The sequence below is a fragment of the Rhinolophus sinicus genome, chromosome 9 (assembly GCF_057876585.1).
Source record: "Rhinolophus sinicus isolate RSI-liver-muscle chromosome 9, RSI-T2T, whole genome shotgun sequence".
Classification (NCBI taxonomy): domain Eukaryota; kingdom Metazoa; phylum Chordata; class Mammalia; order Chiroptera; family Rhinolophidae; genus Rhinolophus; species Rhinolophus sinicus.
Genome location: NC_142509.1, coordinates 28,206,230 through 28,225,968, shown reverse-complemented (window position 1 = coordinate 28,225,968; position 19,739 = coordinate 28,206,230).

Genomic DNA, 19,739 nt, shown 5'->3' with positions numbered 1-19,739 from the left:
ACAAGTCTATTGTATAAACTGTTTTGGAGTTTAATTTTTCCCTTTGTAGTGTATCAGATATCATTATTTATTTAATATTTTTCCTACAAAAATTTTTGCATAATGTATTTAAATAGTTTTGAATATATAAAAATATATACCCTCGGTAAAAAATCCAAATATACAGAAGAGTAGAAAAGGAAAAAAAATTTCATGACACTTTTACTGTAAAAAGTTTCTTGTGTCTCCTGCCAGAATATTCTGTTTACATACACATACACGGAATCACTGTGTTATTGTTCAACAAATTATTATTTAATCTAACAATATATTTTAGATCTCTTTTATGGCTATTGCATAAATATGCAATAATTTTTAGCTCTATTTGGATACTTTTTCAATTCTTGCTTCTTTCTCTATCATGCCCTATCTCTCTCTGTCTCTTTATTTCAGATAGATAGATATAAACATGTTCATGTATAGCTATCTATCTATATATTATATCGTGTAAATTGCTTAATACAATATAGTATGTGATGTGTGTGTGTATGCATGTGCATAAAGCAAACTTGGCAATATCTACCAAAATTTTAAATGCGTATTTCATTTGACTTATTAATTCTGTATACTTTGCAAATCTATAAATTTTTAGGTACAGAATTAATAAGTCGATAAAATACATAATTAATAATGTATTTTAAATTTTGTTACATATTGCCAAATTGCCCTCCAAAAGATGTGCTACCTTGCACTTCCACCAAGAACTTATGAAAGTCCCCATTTTTCTACCCTTTCTCTACCCTTCCCAAAATTGGAGAGTATCAATTTTTTAGATCGTTTAATCTGATAGGTAAAAATTATATTTCATGGTTGTTTTTATTTGCATCTCCCTAATTGTTAGTGAGCTTGTTCATTTTATAGATAGGTAGAGAAATAGATATATATTGCTCATTTATTGTTTTTTCCCTGAGAATTGCTTTTTTATGTCCTTCATGCAGCTTTCTATTGTTTCTTCTCTTTTGTTCTTGATGTTTAATCTCTTTACTGTACTCAGGATATCATGCTATTATGAAACTGCCAGATTTATGTAACTAGTGTCTTGTTGCTGATTATATAAGTTATTTCCAATTTTCTTAATATAAATACTGGATGTTCTCCAGTCTGACAGCACAGTTACAGGCTGACTGTTATTATTTAAATACCAGTGCTCTTTCCCCAAAGTTCCTGATGGAATGAATTGGTCTGAGGTAGAACCCAGACCTCAGTACACTGCAGTTCCCTAACCTCAGTGCTACAGACATGTGGGGCCAGAGAATTCTCTGTAGTGGGGAGCTTTTCAGTGAGATGTTTCACAACATCTTTGGCCTTTACCCATGAGATGCCAATAGCACACTCCTTCCCAGGTGTGACAACCAAAAATGTCTCCAGATAATTGCCAAATGTCCCCGAGAGGAAAATTCTCCCCAACACCTCCCCCTTGACTGAGAAGCACTGGTATACTGCTTTTAACTCCCCAAGTGAATCTCATATGCAAGCAGTGTTGAGAACCACTGACGTACATAATGCTGCAGCGAACATTTTTAAGCACATCATGTGGCAGACATCTCCAATTGTTTCCTGACGAAAACTGAGAAAGTTTGGACATCAGCTTAAGGCTTCTGACACAATTTTGTCAATTGCCCTTCAGAAGGATTGTACTATTTGTTTTCTCATCACCAGCGCCTGAGTATCCTCTCCCCCTCACCTTAGCCAATTCTGAATATTATCATGATCCTTTCAGATCGATTTGATAGGTGAGAGATAATAGCACAGTTAAAAGTTGACATTTGTCTGCTGCATTAAAAAGAAAATCCGGGGCCGGCCCGGTGGCTCAGGCTGTTAAGAGCTCCGTGCTCCTAACTCCGAAGGCTGTCGGTTCGATTCCCACATGGGCCAGTGGGCTCTCAACCACAAGGTTGCTGGTTCAACTCCTCAAGTCCCGCAAGGGATGGTGGGCTGTGCCCCCTGCAACTAGAAAATGGCTGCTGGACCTGGAGCTGAGCTGTACCCTCCACAACTAAGACTGAAAGGACAACTTGAAGCTGAACAGCACCCTCCACAACTGGGATTAAAAGGTCAACAACTTGACTTGGAAAAAAGGCCTGGAAGTACACACTGTTCTCCAATGGAGTCCTGTTCCCCTTCCCCAATAAAATCTTAAAAATAAATAAATAAATAAATCTATGTAGACTGTACCAAAGGTAACACTCAGATCAATCTTTTTCTTCACAGTAGCTGGTTGTTTCTACCATTTGTGAAAGCCTGAAGGGTTTGGGTAAATCTCTAAGCTGACCAGTGGTGTGCTGGTGAAAAGGTTCAACAACTGGCTCTCCGGGTGTTAAAAATAATAATAACAACAACAACAAAATCTGATTTGTTGTGTTGGCCAATTTCTGTGGTGTAAATATGCCCACTGTGAACAATTTCAAATTATCAAAGCGATGCCATTGGACGTGGAGGCAGGAAGAAGTGTACACAGTTGGCTCTTGATAGCTAGTCTGGCTCCAGCCCACCAGGGCCTTGCACAAACGTTGAAATGACTGGTCCAGGTCCTACATCTGATAGTGAGCACTTAATCTATTGCCATTAGATTGGGTCTATATTAGCCAAGTGGACACAAACAATTAAGTGATGGATTTGGCCTACGGGTACAGCTTGTGTAATGAAAACTTTGAAGGGGGAATACAAGGGATCTATGGGTTGGTTCACAAACTCAGGGACTTCCCAGGTGAAATCTGAAACTGGCTCCTATACATGAAGGGCAAGGAGAGGTAGAAGAAAGAGGCAGACCAGTCCAGATTGGTAGGTGGCAGGTTTAATAAGCAAGGAAATCTACATACGAGGCTTGTCTTGGGTGGCTGCAAGACAGGTCGATCCCTGCACCCAACTGCTAGAATCTAAAATGTTTACATAGAGGCCGTAACAGGATTCAGTCACGTATTCAGTCCAGATGGTCTCAACAATACATTGCTCTCTGAAGGCTGCATCCTTGAAAATAGCTCCCACTGTGGGAACGGTGGGCAGAACGTACATTCCAAGGACAGGGGAGGGAGTGAGGCGCCCCCAGTTGCCTGGAGCCAGCTTGCAGGTCAGCTGACAGTCACGTCCTCTCAACTACCTCCTCCAACACTATGTCATGCAAAACGCTTATTCTAAGTGCCCAATTGCCTAGCATATTCTCAGCTGACCACTTTGTGCTGTATAGAACCTGGCTTTAGAGACTCTATCTTTGACTTTGACACCTGCAAGATATCCAACCTTGAGCAGCAACCTTAAATTTCTGTGCCTTACTTTGATCCCCTGAACCGAGGAGGAGAAGAGGTAATTATTTCACCAGAGGACTGTGCAAAGCAGTGCACAGACATCAGGGATTGCAGTCAGGCCATCTGCCCCACTGATTACCATGAAGCCAATGAATGAGAAGCCAGCCAGTTCCAGCTCTGCCCACGCTGAAGACAATTTCGAGCCCTTAATAATCATCGTGACTTGCACAGAATACAAGTGCATGACTTGACTTGCTAAGCAGTTTCCCACTGACAGCAGTCAAAATAAGAAGGCGCTTTCCTCCTTCCCAACATACAAAAAAGCAACATAAAAGTTCAGATTCCAAAGAGAGCACTACCTATTAACAACAGTAAACATTCAATTCCACTGTTCAGGGATTGTCTCGCCAGTTTAGGAATTTCCTAAACCAGTAGTTCTCAATCCTGACTGCAAAGCAACATCACCTTCAGAGGTTTTATAAAACGCAACGTCTAGGCCACACCCTCAGAGATTCTTATTCAAGAGGTGTGGGGCCGGGTCTACTACTTTAACATTCATTGGAATCTTTTGGGGGAAACTTATTGAGCATGTAGGGTTCTGGTTCCCACCCAGAAATTCTAATCTGGTGGGGGCCCAGGAATGTGCAAACCTGCAAGAATTCTGATGCCCTTTTCCTCAGTTATTTTTTCTTTTAAGATTTTTTTTTTTAATTGGAGAAGGGGAACACGACTTTATTGGGGAACAGTGTGTACTTCCAGGACTTTTTTCCAAGTCAAGTTGTTGTCCTTTCAATCTTAGTTGTGGAGGGCGCAGCTCAGCTCCAGGTCCAGTTGCCGTTTTCTAGTTGCAGGGGGCACAGCCCACCATCCCTTGTGGGAGTCGAACCGGCAACCTTGTGGTTGAGAGGATGCACTCCAACCAACTGAGCCATTCGGGAGGCAGCTCAGCTCAGCTCAAGGTGCCGTGTTCAATTTTAGTTGCAGGGGGCAGAGCCCACCATCCCTTGCGGGACTCGAGGAATTGAACTGGCAACCTTGTGGTTGAGAGCCCACTGGCCCATGTGGGAATCGAACCGACAGCCTTCGGAGTTAGGAGCATGGAGCTCTAACCGCCTGAGCCACCGGGCCGGCCCTTTCTCAGTTATTTTTAAGGTTTTTGATTTTTTTTTTTTTTTTACTTGCCCAGCCATATTGTACCAGGGGTGGAAAAAGAAAGGAAAATAAGTTGACATTTGAACCCATCAGTATTACAGGTGGTCCAAAGCCCATTGAAAGAGCTGGGTAAAGCTACTGACTAGAAAATGAATTGGGATGAGCAATAGATTGCACAGATCTGTGCTCTTAACCTAGCCAGACAGACACATGTACACATACATCCACATGCATGTACACACACATGCTTCCACACAAGTGGCTACTCGTTAGCCACTATGTACATACGGATTGTTAAAATGTTGAAATACCTGCGCGCCAGTTAGTGAATAGCTGCTTCTTTCAAAACCTTGTTCCTCTCCTATACCTCCTCGCTACTATGACCAGTCCTTCCTGGGATGACTCCCCCCACAAACGAGGCACAAGAGTGACTCAGTCTTCTGAGTTATGACGGGACTGGTCAACATGCCATAATGCTGTTGAAGGTTTTGAACAGCCCGTCCACCCATTCCTCTCCATAATAAACATGTGATACTGGAGGTTTGTCCAGAGTGGTGTGGGAGCATAGAGAAGGGAATGATTGACTTTACCTGGAGGGGTCAAAGAAGGATTTGAAAAATAAGTAGCCTCTGAATTGAACCCCAAAAGATGAGGAGGTCTTCAACAAGTAGGGAAAAGAGAGTATTTTAGATTTGGAGAATGAGCAAAGGTACAGAGGTATAAACTGTAGTGACGAGTGATGGGTAGCTGAGATCCCTAGAGGGTGGGACAAGAAAAAGGTTTAAAAGGCGTAGAAGGAGTTAGGTTAGGAAGAACATTGAATGCCATGTTATATTTATCTGGTATTCTAGGGCTTCTCCAAATATGCTCCAAGAACTGCCCCACAAACGATAACCTGGGTATTTGTTGGTTAAATGCAGATTCTAGATCTCCATCTGACAGGAAATGAATTGGAAGCTCATCTCTGCAGTGGGACCCAGAAATCTGCGCTTTTAACAAATTTCTAAGTTCAAACCCCACAGTTCATTTGGACAGTGGGGAACAGTCCAAGGATTGAGCCTTGGTGGGAGCTGATGAGATCAGGATTCCAGCGAGGTGATTCTGGTAAAGAGAGACACAGGAAGACTCATCGGGGAGTTGTGAGAGAATTCCAGGCACGTGGCTCTGGGATTGGAGGGTAGGAGCTGGACCTGGGAGAGACGCGGGACGTGGTATTAGCAGGATTTGGTAATTGACTGGGCGTGGAGAGTGGAGAAGAGGAAGGAGTCACAGATGACCCGAGGTCTCTCCGTTTAGACTGGTTGGGTGGTGGTACAAATGAGGACAGAGGAGTAAAAGCAGATTGAAAGAGCAAAGCAGTGTGCGCGGTGCAGACCGGATGCCTTAACATACCTCTGGGAGAGCCAGTGTGGATATTCTGTGAGTGACTGGATGGTCTGCTCTGCCTGACCATCAAGAAAGATGGGTGGGGGGAGGCGTAGACGGGTGGTTCAGTTGGTTAGAGTGTGAGCTATGGGCAACGGGGCTGCCGGTGCGATTCCCACATGGGCCAGCGAGCTGCGCCCTCCTCAACTAGAATGAAGTCAGTGAGCTGCCGCTGAGCTCCCAGATGGCTCAGTTGGTTGGAGAGCGGGCTCGCAACCACAAGGTGGCCGGTTCGACTCCTGCAAGGGATGGTGGGCTGCGCCCCCTGCAACTAGCAACGGCAACTGGACCTGGAGCTGAGCTGCGCCCTCCACAACTAAGATTGAAAGGACAACAACTTGACTTGGAGAAGAGTCCTGGAAGTACACACTGTTCCCCAATAAAGTCCCGTTCTCCTTCCCCAATAAAATCTTTAAAAAAAGAAAAGAAAGATGAGGGGGCTGGAGGTGGAGCCCTGAGCATCGTTGGAACATAGGCAACACTTGAAAAACTGGAAATGGATGAGTTCACGCAGGGCTAACTTCTGCATCAGGTGCGGCAGCCCCAGTGTCTAGGGCCCACAAAAAAGAAGGTTTTAGTTACTTTTTAACAGCAAAAGAAAAATAACTATAATAATAATAATGAATCCAGTCTGGATTACATGCGTCTTTATACCTACATAGTCGTAAAATGTAATTTTTTTTTTTTGTAAAATGTAATTTTTAGTATCTTTTATGGAGGAGGAGCCCCAAAGGCAAAAGTGTGTCAGGCCCACCAAAGTCATCACATGGCCTTGAGTCCACCCAAAAAGAGGAGAGCTGAGGCCAAGCTCAAGGAATTCTTGGGTTTTACTGAGGTTTCTCACCTTTTCTGTGCTTGGAGTCCCTTTGGCAGGCCTATGACGCTCAAGGACCCTCTCAGAATGGCTTTAAGCGCCTAAAATAAAACACTAAGGAATGGACTACATTGAAATACAGTTCTCAAAATACTTTCAAAAACTAGTTTGGGATATAGTAATATGGGTGTGTTTACTAATGCACTAACTAATACCATTCGGCAGCAACTCTAAAAACTGCCATAATTTCATAGTGGTGAGCGTTCACTTTGAGAGATCAGCAACAGTTACACCTGTAACATGCAAATATCTGTGGCTTCCACAGGTGACAAAGTCACAGGCACCACGACCACGCCTGTGTTTCGCTGCCTACATTCATAATGGAAGGAGAGACGCTGCCCTTCAATGAGAACTTGATGGAAATAAAGAAGTGATTGTTTTCCTCCAGCCAAGTTCATGGATGCCTGACTTCCATCCATAGTCCCCTTGGGGGGGGGGGGTCTGTGAATTCTGGTTAAGAACCCCGAGTCCAACAAGAGTTGGGGGAGAGGTGACGAGGAAAGGTCAGAGGAATAGGAACACGGATCCAAAAAAGACGTTAGCAAAACGTGGCAATGTTTCATATGAGCTGCCCTGAAGTTAAGCCAAAGAGAGTATGGGGGGAGGTACCCAGTGTTCCAGCTGATCTATCAGCTCCGTGAAGACAGGGATTGTGTATACATGATGTTGTAATAAATAAAAAAAGAAATGTGTTAAGTGTCCTTGAATGCTGGTAGCTTTTGGTCATTATACATTTTCTCCACCAGATTGTTCTGACATTACATGAAGGTTATTGGTCCATTAAGAATGTGATTTCCTCTGTGTAGAGGGCTCTTATCCACTCCCTGCCCTCATTTTTCACCTTGCCAGCTCATATTCCTCCTTGGGTCTCAGCTCAAGCATCACTTGTCCAGAGAGGCCTATTCTGACCTCCGCTAAAAATTAGGTCGTCCCATTATAAGCCCTCAGGGTTCCCTAGATGGCCTAGCTCACATCACATGTGTAATTAATTACTTGTCCAATATTTGTCTCCCTTTCTCCACGAGGACTGGGGCTGCTTCTGCATTCCCAAGCCAGGAATAAATGTTTGTGGAATGGATGAGGGGTGGATGGATGGTCCACCTCACACAGGAACTTAAAAAACAAGTAATCTGCTTAAGTATTGTCATTTTTCCCATTGCCCCATCAATTTTCACCCATTTTGCCTGAAATTTATTTCATGATTCCCCTAGGTTTAATCCCCATTGCCAATTCATGTTAACTTGAGGCTCTGAACACAGAAATTGCTGCCTCTTCCAATTTGCCTGTCAATACATTTTTGGGGGTTGCGGGGGGATACCATTCCCATAGTAGGAATTGAGAGAAAGAGAAAAAAGAAGACGCGCGGGTGGGTTTGGAGTAGGGAAGAGTTGGGGAAGTGGGAAGTGACGAAGGGACTCAACTTGATAGAAATCAGGGCGAACCACCTAAAACCTCTCAGGGAGCTTCGGAGGGAAGCTTGCTCTTTGCTGCCATCTGGTGGCTGTTACTGGTGCAGTTCCCACAGGAAAAAATGCCACCCAACAACAATTATGCCGTACCTACTGTGTTCTAGGCTCTATGCCGGTTGATCTATAAGTAATTCCTTAGGTGTTTGTGTTTCTTTATCAATGATGAAGCATTTTCACATACAGTATTGCAACTCAACATCACAGCAAGCAACCCTGTGAGGTAGACCCTGAGCAGGTAAAATTATTCCCATTTTGCAGATGAGGAAACTGAGACTCAGCTTGCACAGGCCCTGCAGCCAGTCAAAAGCAGAGTTCAGATGAGGCTGGAACCCATGTTATCTGACTCCTAGTTCACCGATTACAGCAAAACAGATACTACTTCTTCGTTTTATTCAGGGTAGAAGACAAAAGAAACATACTAAATTCTCCAGCAGTGAAGGCATGTAGACCCTGGAAAAGGACAAGGAAAAGGAAAATGGACCAAGAAGAGAGAGATTTTTTTCCAGCTCTAAATTTATTAATTTCAAGTAATATCCCTAAATTTTAAGAATTCAGATCATTGAGAGACAAATAAGAATCAACTACGATGACAATACTTATTGTATATTTTAAAGTTGCTAAGAGAGTAGATCCTAAAATTTCTCATCACAAGAAAAAACTGTGGGCCGGCCCGGTGGCTCAGGCGGTTAGAGCTCCATGCTCCTAACTCCGAAGGCTGCCGGTTCGATTCCCACATGGGCCAGTGGGCTCTCAACCACAAGGTTGCCATGATTCCTCGAGTCCTGCAAGGGATGGTGGGCTCTGCCCCCTGCAACTAAAATTGAACACGGCACCTTGAGCTGAGCTGCCACTGAGCTCCCCGATGGCTGTTGGTTGGAGCGCATCCTCTCAACCACAAGGTTGCGAGTTCGACTCCTGCAAGGGATAGTGGGCTGTGCCCCCTGCAACTAGCAACGGCAACTGGAGCTGGAGCTGAGCTGCGCCCTCCACAACGAAGACTGAAAGGACAACAACTTGAAGCTGAACGGCACCCTCCACAACTAAGATTGAAAGGACAACAAACTGACTTGGAAAAAGTCCTGGAAGTACACACTGTTCCCCAATAAAGTCCTGTTTCCCTTCCCCAATAAAATCTTTTTCTTTTTTATTAAATTTATTGGGGTGACAATTGTTAGTAAAATTACATAGATTTCAGGTGTACAATTCTGTATTACATCATCTATAAATCCCATTGTGTGTTCATCACCCAGAGTCAGTTCTCCTTCCATCACCATATATTTGATCCCCCTTACCCTCATCTCCCACCCCCCACCCCCCACCCCCCTTACCCTCTGGCAACCACTAAACTATAAACCAAAAACAACAAAAGAACAAGACAAACAAATGAGAAACAGAAACTCATAGACACAGACAATAAAATCTTTTTTTTAAAAAAAGAAAAAACTGTAATGATGTGTAGTGATGGATGTTACCTAAACTTAATGTGCTCACCATTTTACATAATCATTACAAAATGATTAGATACATAATCATTTGCTGTACACCTGAAACTAACATAATGCCAATATAACCACCACTCCATACTAAGCTTCATATTGCGTATGACACTGATTTTGATAAAGGGGTACAGAATTGGAAATAATATTATACTAATACACAGTACTTATGTTTTGGGCATTGTTCTAAGTCCTTTGTGTATATGAACCATTTAACTCTCACAGTAGCCCTATAGGGAGGTAGTGTTATCAGCTCCATTTTACAGACAAGGAAACTAAGGTTAGTTAAGTAAGTTGCCCAAAGTTACACCAATAATAACAAATAGAGGCAGTATTTGAATCCAGGCAGGCTGGTGCCGGAGTCCCGCCTTTTATTGCTTCATTATACTACTTCTGAAAAGAAGAAGTAGTTGGTACCATTAGTTGGGGTTGATGGGTGGAGGGAGACGGTGAGTGGTGTGGAGAAAGATGCAAAATAAGGAGGCTAAAAGTTAAAGATAGATTATATTCTGTTGTATAATTTGCTGAGGCCACACTTTGTTAGTGGGTTTTTCTAACATTCTATTTGTCATGCATTACATTTCCTTAATGGACAGTAAATGACTATTATTTTCCAAGGGTCAGAATAGAAATAAACCAAACATTGGTAATTCTCATATTTAATCGTAATCTGAGCTATCCCTCTTTTGCTAACGTGCTTTAAATACCACCTGTAAAACAAAGAGTCCAACAGAGCTTGGAAGAGTGAGTTTTCTGAGCAGATTAGCCAAACACCTTGAAAACATTTACTAGCCTTATTCATTGCCTTCCTCCCAAGTTAGAAAAACAGGCTTTCAAGTTTACCTGAACATGTCAAGACCAGCTGCCAAAGTTTTCCTGTCTAGGAAAGTCTTCTTGTGGCAACTACTTTATATTCAAAAATAAAGACCATATCTGTTTGTATAGATCAGAGATATTCAACTTCCGAACTATTGAGATTTGGGGCCGGATAATTCTTCGTCGCGGGGAGCTGCTATCTGTGCATTATAAGCTGTCTCGCAGCGTCCTGTCTACCCACCCACTAGATGCCAGTAGCATCATCCCAGCTTTGACTGTCCAACATGTCTCCAGACACTGCCATTATCACCTGGGAAGGAAAAATCACCCTCGATCACCAGCACAGATCAATGACGGTTTACAATCCAAGAATGCCCACCACCATCTGTGTGTGGCAGTACACACTGGCACGAACTTTTTGAAGAGTGATTTTGAAAGTAGGCTTTGGAAAGCAATCATTAAAATATTCAAAATATTTGCACTTGGAAGGGAAAGGATTTACTATTGATAGCCCTGGAAATGGAATCGATTCATTAAGAATAAAGGTGTGATGATGTATAAGACTTCATTTTCCCTGAAAGATACAAAATCTGGTGGCTGCACGGTCCCAACAACCCCTGCAGCCACCGTGTATGTGAGAATTCCTGAGGTATGGGCTCCTGGCTTAGTCTATACGTTACTCCCCAGACTACAGTGGTTGGTCCAAGGGCAAGCCAATCAAAGTACTTCCCTCGGGTTCTTCTAACTGATACGAGGGGGCAGCGCAGGAGAAGAGGGTGTCTTTCCTCCCTGATCACAAGGCTGTAAAGATGACAGCCCAGCATCCAATATCCATGCCTCCACCTAGTGAAGTTGTTCATGGGGAAAATGAAGCCAATATGCGGAGAGCAGCATGTAGGGTGATGTATTGGCACAGAATTAACCCCTGGTCGTTCACAGAATGCAAAAGATTTTACGAGACTCTAGAGTAAGAAAAGATTTATTGAAAGTCAAAAAGAGAGAGAGAGAGTTCTGTTCGGAACTGGCAGAAGAAGCTTTGCCAGGGCAGTCAGAGAGAGAGAGAGAGAGAGAGAGAGAGAGTTGCGGAGACAGAGGGGTAAGAGAGATACTGGCAGAAGTTTGCCAGGGCAGAGTCTGATGGAAACAGCTGCAGAATATCTTGAAAGTTACTGGCAAAGGGAGGTTTGCCAGGGCAGTGCCCAACAGTGACAGCTGCCCCGATGAGGAGTGCTGGGGTTTTACATTTTTCTAAGCAGGATGTAGGGTACTTATCAGCTTGCCGGAGGGCTGCAATTACAATAGTCTTCTCCTGGGAACTGTCCTGTTCCCACCGATGATGGAGGTAAGGTGTTTGTCAGCTTGCAGGTGCAGTACAAGCTGGGGGGTTCAGAGCCAATTGGTTAATGTTCAGCTCGTGCCTGTTAGCCCACAAGCTCACTCATGTTAACTCTTTGCCTGTCCCATCCTGCCAGCTCACAAGCCCACTCCTGTTAGCTTTTTATTTATGTCATCAGGTGAGAGGCACAGAGAATCCCTGGGATATTCAAGTCCCAGGTTCCACCCATCCCGGTGGCCAGCTCCAACCAGGACAATCTCATGGTTTCATTATGTGAGCCACTTTATTCAAGCGAATTCATGTTGGATGTTTGTCTCTTGCAATCATTGGGTCCTAACACATCTTTAGCAGAGATGTAAAGTGAATTCACATCGTGACCAGAAGCACTGGGAAAATTTGACTCACAAATGCCCTGAACAAAGAATCCCTGTGCAAACTAGACGGGTGCAAATTCACGGATGGTCCTATGTCGTAAATCCCAGCATGCTCTGGAAAACTCTCAGCAAATTCGGCTGCCTCTTGCTGGATACAAACAGCCCACACAACAGCTCCCACGTGTTCAAGGTTTTACACTTCCCAAAGCGTTCACATTCATTCTCTTCTGTGCCTTCCACCATAACTGAACCCGAGAGGGAAGGAGATTTTACCATCCCCATTTCCAGGTGAGAGAATGGGGACGCCAGGTGGCTACATGACTTTTTCTTTTTTTTTCTTTTTTTAAATATCATCAGGGGTTTGGAAGGAGATCAGCAGTTCTAAGATCCAATCAGTCATGAAATGTGTCACGAGTGATTGGATGTTCACGGTTAAAGCACCGAAGCTTGAGAATGATTTATCTTTTCTTAAATAATATATTATCCTTATAACAACCTAATTCTTACCGGCGTTCAATAGGCTTTCCTGGGTGGCAGAAAAAGGAGTGGAGTGACAGCCGGCATCTTGGGAATTCCACGGGAGTGTTACGTGTGTGAATATGGATATTCAGGCAGGTGCATGTAACAGAGAAAAGCCTGAGTCCCTGGGTGGGCTAAGCCCGAAACTTGCTTCCAGCTCTATGGTTCAATGGTTCACCCAAACAAATAATGAGTTGATGGCATTCAAGATCAAAACTAACCACTTGTCCCTGTCCGGGTGTCTTATTAGGGGTCGCTCACTTGGATGACCATAAAATGTATCATCCAAACCAAGGTACTTTTATGAGAAAAATAGGCATTGATGGAATGGCATGCCAGGGTAACAGACTACACAGGAATTGTGTTGAGCAAACCAGGACTGCATCACCCTAAGTGTAGGAAATCAAGAACAGTGAACATACATAACCAGGAACCAACGCACCTGCCCCGAGGAGCATCACTCTAAAGGTGAGTTGGTTTCAGTTCCCCCAGAACCAGACCCTGAGACAAGGATTTGGGTTCAAGTGGTTTACTTGGGAGGTGAAAGAAGTACCTGGGGAATGGGGAAGTGAGACAAGGGAAGGAAGGCAGCCAGTTAGAGTGTCATCAAGCCGGCTGCTACAGGGCACCTGGAACATGAGCCCTGAGGTGGTCACAGTGACGTGCCGCCCACATCCTCCTTCAAGGGAGGACTTGCTGTCCAGTTGCAGGGAATGTGGTCAGCAGATGGCCTCCAGCTGTCAGCGCCTTCGGGGTCTGCCTCAGGGGCAGAGAGCTGCCTCACTCAAAGCTGTGCCCTTCCCAGAGCAGCCTGTACCTGCTAACCAACCAAGCAAGGCAAGGCTATACAGGTTGGACATTTCCACCTGATGTGGGACATTTCGATGGACCGTCCTCATTCCAGAGCTTCCCTTTGGGGTGGCCAAGCCTTTGTCCTAACCTGTATCATAACTAGACTTTTCCTTTCATTCCAGAGGGAAATGATTCCCTAATAACCATTTTGTATCTCAAATTCCACATAAGCATCTGCTTCTTCCAGGGAACCTAACCTAAATCCATCTCTCTAGGGCAGGGGTGTCCAAACTGTGGCCTGCAGGCCAACTGCGGCCCATAATCCATTGTTAATTGGCCTGCAGCAAATTCCAAAAATATATTTAGTTTACTTAAATAAACCAGGTGAGGCAATACGTACTTCACCTCGAGTGAGTGGCCTGGCTGTTTGTGTATTTTACCGCATATGGCCCTTGGTGAAAAACGTTGAAAAAAGTTTGAACACCCCTGATCTAGGGAAACTCAGTATCTTAATCATATTGTTTTAGTTTTCTGTATCTTACGATGTTTTGACATCTTGGGGGACCTTTTTAGATGGAGAAAGACGGCCCCTACCAGGGCCAGCTAATTCCTAGGGATGTAAACAGCTTGCCTGGAGCATGCCCAGTCATGTGCAGACCACCTGACCGAGGGGCATGCCCCCAGCCACCGGCTTACCCAACTCTCACACACCAAGCCAATATTTCCCCTGCCCTAAATCAATGCAGAATCGGGTACCAGGCACCTGGGGCAGCTCCTATGCCCCAAAGTCCGCTGGAATTATTCAAACTAGCCAATCCTAAACTGTTTACCCTGTCCTGCCCTGGCACTCCTGCAGCAACCCCAATAAAGGTTCTTGCTTAGCTTTTCCTCTCCCTCCTGCTTCTACCTCCTGACCAAAGCCCGACGCCTCCCGTGTGGCCCTGAACGGGATGGCATGCCCCCTTCTCGCAGGAATGTAATAAAAACCTTTCAGTGGCATCGACCTCTCTATGTCATCACCCAGTCACCAAATGTCTACAGCAGCTTTATTCATAACTTCCCCAAACTGAAAGCCACCAAGGTGTCCTTCCAAAGATAAACAAACAAGTGACAGAAGCCAATCTGAAAAGGCTGAGTACAGTATGATTCCAACCACATGACATTCTGGAAAAGGCAAAACTATAGTAAAAAGGATTACAGTAAGAACAGATAGTAAGAGATCAACAGTTGCCAGCAGTTTAGGGGAGAGAGGGAGCGTGGAGGAGCTTCACGGTAATAAAACTATTCTGTACGACACACGATAATGGTGTTTACACGACACTGTATATTTGTCAAAGTCCAGACAACTATGCAGCACAAAGAAGGAACCCGGGTGTAAACTAGGGACTTTAGCTAATAATAATGTATCAATAGTGGTTCATCAATTGTAACAAATACATCACACTAATGTAGATATTACAGACGGGAAACTGAGCAGAAGAGAGAAGGGGTATACGGCAACTCTGTACTATCTGCTCAATTTTCTGTAAACCCAAAACTCTTCTAAAAACAAAATAAAACCAAAAAAGTATGTGAAAGAGGAAAGATGAAAGAAAAAAAAAAAAACTCACAATGGATGTATGCTCCACGACAGGTGTATTTAGGCTCAGACAGGACAGGGAAATTAAAGCTTACAAAAAAAATAACAGAAGTAAGCTATGAAATACCACTTTACACGGATTAGGATGGCTATAATTTAAACACACACACACACACACACACACACACACACACACACACACACGTGTTAGCCAGGATGTGGAGAAATTGGAATTCTCCAACATTGCTAGTTGGCAAGTAAAATGACGCAACCACTTTGGCAAACAGGCAGTTAGTTCATCGAAGAGTTAAACAGAGAGTTACCATGTGACCTTCTCAGGGATTCTACTTCTAGGTGTACACCAAAAGGAATCTGAAAGCAGGGATTTGAAGAGATACTTGTATGCCAGTGTTCACTGCAACATTATTCCTAATAGCCCAAAAGTGGAAACAAACCAAGTGTCTGTCTGCCTATCCATGGGTAAACAAAATGTAGTCCATCCATACACTAGTGGAATATTCTTCAGCTATAAAAAAGGAAGTACTGATACAGGTGACAACATGAATGAACCTTGAAATCATCATGGTAAGTGAAAGAAGCCACACAGGAGAGGTCACATATTGTGAGATTCCATTTATATGAAAGGTCCAGAATAGACAAGTCCTCAGAGACAGACAGTAGACTGGTGGTCGTCAGGAGCTGCAAATGGGGACGGGGGAGCGACTGCTGATGAGTCCCAGGTTTCTTTTGTGAGGGATGGGACTGGACCGTTCTGGAATTAAATAGTGGCGATGGTGGTATAACATCGTAAATACACTAAAAACCACTGGATTATTCACTTTAAAAGGATGAATTTGCAGCTGGAGCTGAATAATATTGTATGCCAACTATAATTATATATACACATATATATACATATATATATATGTATTCACGGGATATGGAGTACAGCATTAAGGAATAGTCAATGGAATTGTAATAGAGATATACGATGTCAGAGGGGCAATAGCGTGGGGGAGGGGGTTATCACTTTCTGAGGGGTGAAATGTCTAACTATTACATTGTTTTGTACACCTGAAACTAATAAAAAAGAAAAAACGGGTGAATTTTATGTTATGTAAATGATACCTCAATTTAAAAACATACATAACAGAAGCTCCAAACCATCTCTCTCCTCCTTTGTTAAGATTTCCGTGAAAATGGAGCACCCTACAAGTAACCTACTTATGGATCATGCTGTCTCTTGAACATCAAGAATTCGTCTTTCAAAGGCTAGACTTCTTAGCTTCTAGTTAGTGTTTTATTAAATAAAACTACTGTGCTTGCCTCTCAAGGGAAAAACATTACAGCACAAAATGCCACATACCTACACGCCCGTGACCCACCGCTTCCTGATTCATGGGATGTAAAAAAGTCCCTCAACTTCTAGCATCTGAGGTTCCTGCGGAGCCCTGTTTCCCACATTGCTGGTAATTCCTTTCTCAATAGGGGTGTCATTGAAAACAGTTTGCCAGGACACCTACAAGCAAAGACTAGGTTCATAAACAGGCTGCATCTGAATTACCGTTGAATGTTCTCAGAGGTACATCGCCTGCTGGGTATACATTTTCAAACACCATCTCTAGATCTATCTTTAGTCCCTACCTCCCAACTTGTGCTCATGAAAATGAGTACATCCACAGGATAGTTAAGTGCAAGAATAACCTTGACCTTATGAAACACACAATGCCAGTATGTTGGTGGATTTCTAATTGGTGGTCTATGAGACGCCTTAGTGCAGATAGGTCCTAAAAGTCTGTCATTCATTTAACGAATGTTTACTGAGCACCTACTAGGTGGCAGGCCCCGTTCTAAGCACTGAGTTCAAGAAAAGGGACCAGAAAGCCCTGTGCCTCTGTGTCCGCATCTGGTCACAGAGTCAGTTTATCAGCAGTCTATGTGTCTTTGTGTATGTATGATGCTACAGAACAATCGCCAAATGCTTTCAATACGCCCAGCATAGTGCTAGGAACAGATGAGGAAGGCTCTGTTCCAAGAAATTCACAGAAGGGGAAAAAGGGTCGATAAATAAAGGGAAAATGTTAAGCCTCACTAGTATTTATTTGTTTATACCCTGCTGGGTTCCCCCCCAAAAAAGATTTAAGGCAGCTGACAAGGATACATAAAACATAGCCAGGTAGCATAAGTTATAAGTAGGAGAGAAGGAAGGAAAGAAAAACAAGAGCGAGGACTGAAATGGGGCCAAAATGAGACTAACACAGAGATAAATATGATAAATGCCTCTGTGCTCATCGCCTGGTACAGTCACTGGTGTAGGAGATGCTGCTGGGGCGCTGCCCAGAACCCCTTCATACTCATCTCTACGCACCAAAGGATACTCATTGCTACACCTGTGCCTCTGAATGCGGGCTTTGTTCTGGCTGTGAAAGCACACGTGGCCAGCAAGCAGGACAGCCCGGAAGTCCCAGAGAGTCCATGTCCCTGGAAAGAGCCCCGTGCGGTGATGGATGGGACTTGGCAGACGAGTGTCCCAGCTTCCTCTCCCTCCACTGGGATATGTGAGGCATGTTCCCAGCAGTCTTCCAGCGCTCCCCAGGAGCACGAGCTCCAGCTGCCCATCACAGGAACTTGCCTGGCTTGTTGGCTCAGTAAATATTCGTTAAATGAATGAGACTTTTAGGACCTATCTGCACTAAGGCTTTTCATAGACCACCAGTTAGAAATCCACCAACATAGTGGAATTGTGTGTTTCATAAGGTCAAGGTTATTCTTGCAGTTACTGTCATGTGGATGTACTCATTTTCCTGAGCACAGTAACCCTTTATTGACTGTCTTCCTTTCTGCATCTCCCTTTCCCTCTCCCCACGCTGTTGTTCCCTGGGGTCATCTCCCAAATAAACTACCTGCCTTTGAATCTTTGGCTCAGCTTATGCTTCTTGGGGAACCTAACCCAAGACAGCTCACCACGCCCTCATCAGCTATTTACTGTAGAACTCCAGGCTCCTGCAAAGTTTACTCCCGGCTAGAATTTCTGGGAGTGCTCAGAAACAAGTCTAGTCAGCTGCCAAGTTTGTGGATTTTCCCTCCTTTTCTCCTGTTCTGGGCAACCCTGATATTTCTGCTAGTTATATCTATCTCGGTTGTCTTCCACTTTATCCAAAAGACATCGCCACCTTGTATCACCGGGTACCACTTTTCCTAGCAGCCACTGCTACCTCCTGTTTGGTACCAACTAGTACAGGTGCCAGAGTTGTTTGATGTTCAATGATGATGATCAGGAGAGGGGAATGCCTGCTACCCACACTGTGTTCCTTCATGCTGACAAGATGCCACAACAACGTTGCTTGGGGACCACAAAGAGGTTTTCATTAAACAACCCCTTCAGTTTTAACTTATAGCCAAAGCCACATAGAACTCAGGCATGGTAAGACCGTAAGGACTGGTCCAGAGAATTAATCCCAGGGACATGGACCCCACAGTCCTCAAACATCACCCATCCAAATTCTAGCCAAACATAAGCCTTGTTTTGAGTCTAACTTGCCTGAATGATCTTGTCTTTACTTTTGATGAGTTATCTCCTGGGAGGCCCCTTGGTCCCTTGGGGAAACAGAACCCATGCAAAATGTACAAGGCGACTTGGTATATGGGCTTATTGACTAAAACACTGTTGAATATTGGAGGACAGCTATCAAAACGAACGGGTTCTTTGGTCTTCTTTCTGCCCATTAGAGAACAGGGTCAACTGTCCATGGAAGCTACTCCTGGATCATCTGGATGAAAAATGTATCTGGTTACTCTTGTGCTCTAAAACTATCAAAGGCTCCCCATTACTCTTACCATAAAACTTAGACTTCTTAATATGACCTACTGGCTCTTGCTTGCCAACTCTATCTCTTAACCCTTTCCCTTTTGCTCACCACATCCTAGCCATGTGGCTTCCTTTCCGTTCCTCAAATACATCAAAGTCTCTTCCCACCTCGGAGCCTTTGCCTCTGCTGTGCCTTCTGCATGGAGTGTTCAGCCCATGGCTCTTTTTGTATGGCTGGCTCCTTATTCTACAAATATCAACTCAGATGTGATCTCACAGAGATTGCCCAGCTACATTACCTAAAATAGAGCCTCCACACACACTTCTTACCGTGTCTCCCCAAAAATAAGACCTAACCGGAAAATACACCCTAACATGATTTTTCAGGATGACATCCCCTGAACATAAGCCCTAACGCGTCTTTTGGAGCAAAAATTAATATAAGACTCAGTCTTATTTGCGGGGAAACACGGTACCATTTGATAAAGTTACTCTTTATTTTGTTCATAGAACTTGTCAGAATCTGTGATGGTCTTACTGATTGTTTCTGTCCCCTTGCACTGGGGTATAAGCTTGAAGAAGGCAGGGACTTTGTTTTTTGCGCCTAAATTTCCAGCATCTACTACAGTGCATAGCACACAATACTCACTCAATATGCTGATGAATGAATGTATATAAACCAGTGTTTATCCTTCCATTCTCAGTAGCCGAAAGGTTTATGCTTTGGTTTCATCCAAAACTGGTAATACATCACTATGAGTTAAAAAGTGGAAAAGCCAGTACACATCTCTCATTTCCCCTCACTTAAAACATTTAAG